At 45.3% G+C, this 9,398-nt stretch overlaps 1 long non-coding RNA gene across 1 annotated transcript; it reads right to left on the bottom strand.

Annotated features, from left to right (window-relative positions):
* Nucleotides 1–382: 382 nt before the first annotated feature.
* LOC134410585 (uncharacterized) lies at nt 383–8,942 on the bottom strand. Its single transcript, XR_010026275.1, has 3 exons — nt 8,843–8,942; nt 7,092–7,162; nt 383–532 (listed from the first exon to the last, which is right to left on the bottom strand). It is a non-coding gene; the product is annotated as an uncharacterized LOC134410585 (long non-coding RNA).
* Between the last annotated feature and the right edge of the window lie 456 nt (nt 8,943–9,398).

Raw genomic sequence — 9,398 nt, 5'->3', positions numbered from 1 at the left:
CATCATTTATTTTACAGAATTGAGTCCCAGAATTTATTTAAATTAATGCTAGATCTGAGGCCAGAAGCGAGCTGCATTAAGGGGAATAAGTATTGGCATTTGATCTGGGTTCTACTCTTGCAGAAGACCTCCTGGATGGCCTCTCTCTGCCTTGGCTTACCTTCCATCACATTGGAACTGTGGGGTTCATAGAATCATAGAATAGCAGAGTTGGAAGGGACCTACAAGGCCATCGAGTCCAACCCCCTGCTCAATGCAGGTTGCTGGTAAGACAACGACACAATAAAATCTCTGAAGCTTTCTTACAAGTGAACAAGCATTACTAATTATTAAATGTCATCCAATATAATAAACGCTCACTGGACATCTTCTGATGAAAGTAATAAGGATTATCAGTCCTCCAATCACAGGCTGCTGTCTGATGGCTTTCTGAGACATACTGCACATAAAAGCAATTTGTGACTCTTTGGTGAAGAGGTTGTTGGCATGTAGACTTGACTAGCAGCATTACTTCATGGTGGACTGAAGTAACCTACGCAGAGCAAAATGTCAAAGGATAAGCGCGCCTTCCATCCGCTGAAGGCCATAACAATTATTATTAGATTGAGGTGTTTCCTCTTGCACTGACATTGTACCCAAACCTTTTCCCATGTAGGACTTTCAACAATGCCAAGCTCCTCATGTCACCAGCTGCGGTAGCCAATAGTTACTGAATACAAACTGGAGTGTCTCCTTTCTCTGAGTCGATTCTTCAGTAATATCTTTAAACCTAATAGTCCCTCCCTTTTGGCTTAACCTCCCCTTGGGAGGGGGAAGAGCGAAAGGAGGTACGCAGAAGGTATTGTGTTCCTCTGTCTTCTCCAGCGATGAAACAAGAGGAGCCCAACAAGGAGAAAGCAAAGCTGCTGCTATTAATACAAGTCTCAAGTTGTTTATTTACCAAGACTGGAGACAAGTCTCCCCCTTTGACCTTTCTGTGTCCCTTCTGGGGGCAAATTCTATAAATCCACAGATTATTTTTAATAGAACCATTGAGTCTAAAAGGACCACAAGGGGATCTAATCCAACCAATTCCTGTGGGTAAGGTGGGACTCTAGCCTCTCACAGATTGATATAGGCAAAGAGCTGGGGTACTTTACATAGGGTTTGCTAAGCAAATGTAGAGGCAGCCCTACACAGGAGGAGGAGGAGGGCAGGGCAGGGCAGGGCAGGGCAGGGCAGGGCAGGGCAGGTCAGGTGGTGGCACACCTTGAAACTGGCAATGTGTAAAAGGAAGCCAGCACTCCTTCAGAGTATGACCTCAAGCAGCAGGAAGGCACTTGCTGCAGAACAGTGTAGCTGCAGCCTTTCTAATGTAAGCAGAAGGATTTGTCTTTCCTTCTATCCTGTTTGCAGAGGTCTGCCTTTAATCCAGCGGTGGTAAATTGCTAGTTCCATGGCCCGACTGGAGTCCACCAGGAGAAGAGCCTTCAGTGTGGTGGCTCCCTTCCTATGGAATTCCCTGTTTCTGGAGGTCAGGCAGATGCCAACTTTGTGGTTGCTTCCTGCGCCTCCTGAAAACGTTATTTCAGGCCGACTTCCTTGAGTGACTGGCTGCAGTTTTATCAGAACCCTGTTTCTTTTCAAAATAGTGTTTTTATTAATATTTTTTATCCCCTCTGCTGTTCACCACTCCAAAATCTTAGATGTGGTGCAGTTTACAAATATGGTAAATAAATAAATAAAACATTTCCTTCTGGTCTTTCATCCCACTTCCCGCCTTACAGGGCAAACGGAGCTCTGAGACCAACTCCGTGTTGTCTGTTGGACTGAGGCTACTGATCAGGGCTGGCCCAAGACATTGTGCTGTTGCCTGAGGAGAAGGACAAGATGGTGGCACTTCCCATTCCATCCACAAATGTTGACTGGACTTGATCTGTGCTTGATCTGGATACGAGACAGCTTCCCTTCATGCTGTCACTCTCATAGCCCAGGATTGGGCCCTGCAGATTAAAAGGCAGTGGGGAGGGGCGTTGTAGGTAGGAGGAGGTTGGGGGTCAACCATGGCAATGACCAGTCCAGGCCTTCCTTAACAGCCTTCCCAAGGGCCACCTTTTCAGTTTGTCCCATATAAGTGGCTGAGGTGAGAGGAAGAGCAGGACCATCCCATCAGCTCTGCTAAAATCATTACTTCCGCACCCGCACTCCTTTTCCTTCCCTATTCCTTTTTCCTTGTGAGTCGTGTCTTTTTAGATTGTCTGCTGGGACTGTCTTGTTTAATTGATTATATGTAAGTCACTCTTGGAGCCTTTTTGGCTGAGGAGCAGCAGCATACAAATACTTTAAAGAAAGGAAGCAGTGGCTGGCTGCCATTAACTCATGTGGGGGGAGGGAAGGAAGTAAAGTGCTGTGTTTGGGTGCCTTGTTGTTGTGATAAGGGCGAAACCTGTCCCACCCAACTCTCTGATATGGGGCAGCCTGGCCTTCCTGGCAGAGATCCCAGTGTGTGTGTCTGTGTGCACAGCAAAAAGAGACACCTCTTGCATCCCCCGGTGGTCCTCCTTACAATATACAAGCCCAGCTTACTCCCCATGCCATCGTAATAACATCCAGCTTCCTAGTTAATTATAGAACAAAAGATTCCCACACTGAAAACTGTCCTTAGCATGAGACTGCAGTTACCGTCGGACTGCCCAGGAGGTGGCTTGTACCTATCATGCTGGCTGAGACATGCTGGGAGTTATAGGACTTTTCTCTGTCTAAACATGCACAGGATTGCACCTTAAATGACTTTAAAAGTAGCCAGTAAAAATGTTCTGGCATTCAGGAAAACAGGTGCAGTCTTACAACACGATGGACTCTAAAAGGGAATGACAAGACAAAGCTGTCAGAAAGCTAAACGGAATGTACCCATGTGTCAAAGTCACAGCGAAACCTCATCTACCTGGTGCTGCCCTCTCTCCTCCTCTCCCCCACTCCACATGCAGTATGGGGTTTCCTGATAATCAAGCCAAATATGAGACATGTTCGCATTTAGAGCCAGGAAATCCCAACTGCCAGCGTTGAGAGGTTAGTGGGATTATGGTTTACATTAGATGTTTATTACTCCAATATCACTTCCTCAGAACATTAATGGGTCATCTAATCCAAAGAGGGCAACAGGCAACTCCCCTAATGCCTTTGCAAACCTTTTAGTGACAAGTCTTCCTTGTTTAGACTGAAAAGGGCTGGCTAGTGAGGGCCGATTGTTCATGGAGCGCCACGATTTCCTGCAACTGCGACGACTTGCATGTGAGGTGACTCTGACTCTCGTCTACTGTTCGGTTGTGGGTGTGTTCCTTGGCAGGCTCTTGGCTGCAAGAGCTGCATTAAAGGTTGCTACTAAGAATCTCTCTCTAGCGTTGTTGTCTTTGATGGCTAGGGAGGAGAGATCTACAACATGACTACGATGCCTGGAGAAGATGGGCACTGTAGTCCAACACATTTGCAGGACAGCAGGTTGGGAAAGACTATATAAGTTCTCCTACCATTCTATAATATTAATTAACGATAATATTAATTAATGGTGTCTTTTCAATACAGTTGGGATCCCTTTTGAAATAGACAGCATTGATCCCACCCCTCTAAAAACACTTCCACAGTTACTTCCATATATATATGGCCAATACGACTCAACTGTTCTCCACAACCAGGAGAGAAACAACCTTTTCAGGTTTGAAGCAGAGATAGTCGCAGTGTCAAATTTTGTGCCAGAGACTAGATTCTATATTTCTCGTGGTTATGTGGGATGTAGAGAACTGTGATTAAAGCCAATTTTTTAGCTTGGTGGGCAAAGTGATGTACAAGTGCAGAAGAGATTGTGGAATTAAGTTTCTGGCAACCAACGCCTCGGAGCTTGGGAACACGACAGATTTATTTTTCCTGACTGCACTGACAGGCCAGAGATATTTTAATGGAATATTAGCAGCTTTGTATCTAATTACCTCCAAACCTTCTAGCGCTCTCTCCCTCACACATGCTCATTAGATCACACATTTTGCTCCCAGTTAATTATTTTCTATTTTGGTATAGCTTAAGGCAAGAAAAAGTGGAAGGAAGCTTGCTGGGAATTTCAAGCCTTTCCAATTTATTTCTCTCAGCTCCCCTCCTCTGTGGTTCCTCCTGCTTCCTTGAAGACATCCAGGGGCAATGGGTGCCTTTGATTCAACCCATTTTGAAAAGTGGCAAAAGTCTGCTGCCTGCTCCGTAAGGAGCTGGACTAAGTTTTCTTGCTCTGCAGTCTCTGTCAGCCGTTCCTCTGAGCTCCCTGCCTGCCCTTCACCCGGAAAACACTTGTTATTGGGCAGCTGATAAATCGAATGAATGAATGAGTAGGCAAACATTTCACTGGCTTCTGTGTGTGCATGGCTCCTACCTGCCCACCTTGGTGTTCCTAAACTTGACCCTGTCTTTTGTCTTGGACTTGGATCCTGCCAAGATTTGGATCTTTGGGTCCTTATCCCACCCATGCAAGCAGGTCCTCCTCCTACTGGTGTGCAGTATGGAAACTAGATGTGCTTCATGAGCGAATCAGACCTCTCAAACAGCTGTCATGTGGACAGCCATTATTCCTCTTGCTCTTAAAAAAAATGGAACTGGGAGGCAACAGAAGTGCAGATATGGCTGCATTGTCTCGGGTATGCAACCCATAAGAGTTCAAACAACTGTTCAAATACCAGCAGGTTAATTTAATTGCAGTGGAATGTGACTGCATAGAGTTACTAGCTGCTTGGTGTGTTTTTTAACTGTCCCTGCTTCTATGCCTGACACATAAATTTAGCAGGTGAGGTTTTCCTCATCACTCTATAGGTCAGGAAAAGCTTTGCTTTCTTCCTTTCATCAGGTCAGGCTGCCGTTAAAGGCACAGGAGCAAGAAGAAACACTGTGGAAGTTCACAGCCCTATTTCTGAATCAAAAACCTACAGGCTTCTAGAAGAAAAGCTGACTGTTCAACATGTTTACCTTGCTCTTGGGTCAAAAGAGCTCCCTGAGCAGCTGATACACAATAAAAACAAGACCGTGCCTGCCCACAGGCTTGCATTCTAAAATACATGACACGAAAGGAAAAAGAGATCGGAAGGGAAGAGGAAAAAAAGCAAACTCACGCAGCAATCTTTAAAGTTAAATAGTAGTTCTTTCTCAGTGGTGCCCTCAGGGCAGGGGGTTTGGGGCAGATCTGCCAGGCCCCACTTAGTAGAATGCATAGGAGGATCTCCAAATACAGCAGGGCTGACGGAAATGAAGTAATACACATTATCATCTAAAGTCGATGAGGCGTGAAGTCTAAAGTTTAAATTATTTAACAGCACCACTGGTTCTTCTAATGACCTGCTGAAAAGGAAACAGCTCAGAGAGCTCGTCTTTCTGCAGAGCTGATGGAGTGGCCCTGCTCCCAACCTCCCTCTGCTGTAGCTAGATGGAATGGCTGCTGCCAGGTGAGGTGAGAGGTGATCCTGACTGAGCCCTTTTTCAGCAGAGCTGATGGAGTGGCCCTGATTTACATGCGCCTCTAGAGTCATGTGGCTTTAGGTAAAGTACAGCACAACATCTGAGAATAACTGAAAAAGTCAGTAAGTCAAACAGTCTAAAATAGAAAGGGGTTTGGAGGTCAGGACGATTTTGGTGAGCTTATAAATCCCTCTGACGTAGATGAGAGCTGTGCACAAGTGAAAGAGAAAAAGCAGGACACTGAGCCCAAAAATACTCAGCCCTGGGAATTCTCTGTGACTGGTGTCGTTCTGAGGGGCCTCAAAGGCCTCTGCTGGGCATATTCTGCTTTAAGGCTATAATTTCATGACCGGCTCTGAGGAGGAACTTGTCAAAATGTTAGATTCTAATTCCATGTTTCATAATATTTGAAGGCTAGGACAGCTGAACTGAAACAATTGCTTGTTATTTTTTATAATTGTTATTATCAGTCAATCAGGGAGCAAGATCCAACAAATGTCAAATGCAACTTCTCCTAGAAACCATTTTTTATGGAGAGCTATATTTTTGCAATATTTATTTGTTACATTTATTTTCTCCAAGTAGCTCAAGGTGGCCTACATGATCCTCCTCCCCTCCATTTTATCCTCACAACAGTCCTGTTAGGCTGAGAGTCAGTGACTGGCCCAAAGTCACGCTGTGAGCTTCATGGGTGAGTGGCGACTAGAACCTGGGTCTCTCCTCAGTCCCAGTCCAAATCTCGTACCCAGACTTCTCCAACCTGGACCCCTCCAGATGTTTTGGACAACAACTCCCAGCGTTCCTGACCATTGGCCAATGCTTGCTGGAACTGATGGGAGTTGGCATTCAAAACATCTGGCATGCACGACGTTGGTACCACAATGGAAGGCCAAAGGAATGAGACAATTTTCACATGCTTTCCCCACTCTTGTCTGCGTGCATGTAATACAGAAATAACAACGGTCACCAAATAATGCTCACAAAAGGAGGGGGCAACATGTGTGAATTGTCTCATAGCCCTTGGACCTTCCAGTGTGGAGGAATAGTGGTTAGAGCAGCTTTCCCTCACCTGCTGCAACTCCCATCAGCTCCAGCCAGCAGGGCCAACAGTCAGGAATGGTGGGGCTGCACCCGGCCCCCTACTCCTCCCGCTTGGCCCATCCATTGAATCCTGAATGGTTCTCCAGCCCTCCGAGCACCCGTCCCTCTATATTATTTTAGTATTTTATGTTTTTAAAATGGGGCGGCTCTACCATGGCTTGTTTGTTTCTGTATCCCAGCAGCCCTTGGGAGAGCTCTACGGGCAACCCAACACCATCTTAGCGCATTATAGGGCCTGAATGGAATGTTTTCAGCATTCTCCCACATTCCTAAAGATTTAACCCGATGCAGACTCCATGGCTTGAGCATTCCCCACTTCTTCTTGTTGTCATTGTTGCTTTGTTTACCATCATGCCTGATAAAGAGTTTTGAAGAATTTGAAAATTTGCACACAAAGCTGTGACCTTGAGTTGGACTAATAAAGGTCTTCCTCTAACATGGATTTTGGATTATTATTATTTTCTGTTGGTGAGCATGGTTATCTTTGCTTCCAGTTGGAAAAGTCTGTGAAATGCAGCTCTCACCTTTTGAAGCTATAAGTCTTGGGACTCTTGCCAATTTCTGCCTCCTGTTGCTAACAGGAACACCCAACTGCCTGGCAAGAAAGATAATAAAGGGGAAAAAATTAAATAAAACATCAGGATCGTTCAGTTATATATACTTAGAACAACTTATAATATTTTTTCCCTACGGAGTTTGCATAACTGTTCCAATCATCTCAACATATTACTTTTTGGGCAGGGGGCTGCTGTTCAAAGCTTATAAGCTACTTAAATGGAGCTTGACATATTCCCATGATATCAAAGCGCAAAACGACTACAAAGAAACCCAACTGTAGTTACTATATTTAAACTGATTTATTCTACCAAAGAAATGCAGCATTAAAATCTTCTGTTTCTGATACAGCGATTTTGAGGCAATTTAAATTTGGAATGGGGATAGATTTGCAATGTTAGTGGGTACATAGCATTTTTCATGGCTGCAAGTAAGAGAAGAAAAGGTTTTAAAGCAGCTGCAGCAGCAGCAGCAACATGGAGCCCCATGTTTGAATTTAAGTTTCCAAATCTCACACTGCTCTCTTGGCAGTAGTTCCACCAGCGCTTTAGAGTCCATGGTTATAGCAGCAATGGGGAATGTGTAGCCTTCGATTTGTTGTTGGACTGCAACTCCCATCATCTCTCTGCTGACAAGGACTGATGGAAATAGCAGCCCAACAATGATCTGGAGGGCCACATGTTCCCCACCCCTGACTTATAGTCTGACTTCTAGACATCCCAGGTGGCTCCACGTCCCGGCAGAAGCCTTTCTGAAATTGCCGCTTGCCTGGGTGGCCACATGTCCTCTTTTGAAGGACTGCCAGAGGACCATCCTTTCTTTGAAGAGATCCTCTCATTGAAGGCAGCCCAGTCCAAGTCTGGTTTAAAGATAAAGAACCATCAGAAGGGAGAGCAAAGAGGTCTTGAAGCCGCATCCACACTTAGCCTCCGGACAGCAGACTCGTCAGGCACACAGGCCACCTGGTCACATGTCCCACACTAAGATGAGGTGTGCCGTATTTCTATTTTAACTATAGGAACTATTTCTACATGTGCATCAGCCATTGGGTGGTATAAAAATGTAATAAATAAATAAATAAATGTATGCATATGAATTAGCACATCCAAACTTTATGCAAACCTGTGTCCTGTTTTTGATTATGTGCTTCCTTAATAGAACGTTTTTGTCATTAAAAAAAGATGGAAGCATTGGTGGGAAAACACAGGAGGTTTGCAAATGGAACCCGGATCACTGGCTATGTTGTCTGGGGCTGACTTGAGTTGTAATCCATTTGTGATCCGGAGGGCACAAGGTTGCCACACGGACACTATTGGCTCTTGTTTGGTGGAGTGAACAAATATTGCCTATGTCCATGTGGAAGAGGACCAACCTTGAAACAGAAAGGGCATTACAGGCCAACAGCGGGATGAACTGGATGAGCTGCCTGGGGATTTGGAATGGCACCCTCCGGGGCTTTTCTTAACTCCGGCCAAAGCCATTAGACCCTGGCCTGACATTTGAGCATCAAAGAGCACTCCAATATTTGTCACACGTATTAAGGACAGCCACTGGCATAGCTAACAAATCTGCCACCTTACATAATGCAGGCGGGTTCAGGAAGATTTGATGTTACTGAACCAGATGTCCTCTCCCAAACAAATCCCACTCATGTTTTAATTTTTTCTCTTTTAAAGAATGTGGTAAGAAAGCTAGAAGGAGTGATTCGGACTTTACCGACATCTTCAGTAGTACTTTATTTCTGAAGTGAGAGGTGCTGGGGTCTGATGGAAGCCACACCTTCTGATGTGGAATTACTTCCTCCCAATACAAAATGAGTGTTACTGTTTACCAGCATAAGGAGGGGTGGGTAGGAATGTGCTCTGAATACATAAATACACTGAAGTATTTCTGTGGATCTACCATTGGTCAGGCACCAAACCCAACAAGATCTCTTCCACAGAGAAGGAACAGGACCCTACTGTGCTCCAACACAGATGGAGACCCTGGGGAGTCAACACCTCTTGAGGGACAGCCAGTACTCACCTCCCATGCCTTAGAAACAGTCCTATGGAGGGATGAAATGCCTCCCTGTTGAGTACACCCACCCACCCCGCTCCAGACCTTCCTTCATCACTCCAGTGATCTTACCAGCAATGATGGTGACAGGTCTGTGCTAAAACCCAGAACAGGCAACACAGTGCCAATTTGGCCGCTGAAGGCCCATCCTCCATCAGCCCTACTCATTAAGAAGTGGTAAAATTAGTGCAGGTTCTGGATCAGAACTCTAAGGAGAG

The sequence above is a fragment of the Elgaria multicarinata genome, chromosome 18, assembly GCF_023053635.1.
Source record: "Elgaria multicarinata webbii isolate HBS135686 ecotype San Diego chromosome 18, rElgMul1.1.pri, whole genome shotgun sequence".
Lineage (NCBI taxonomy): Eukaryota > Metazoa > Chordata > Lepidosauria > Squamata > Anguidae > Elgaria > Elgaria multicarinata.
Note: the sequence above shows the minus strand (reverse complement) of the source record. Positions and strands in the feature narration are given on the sequence as shown.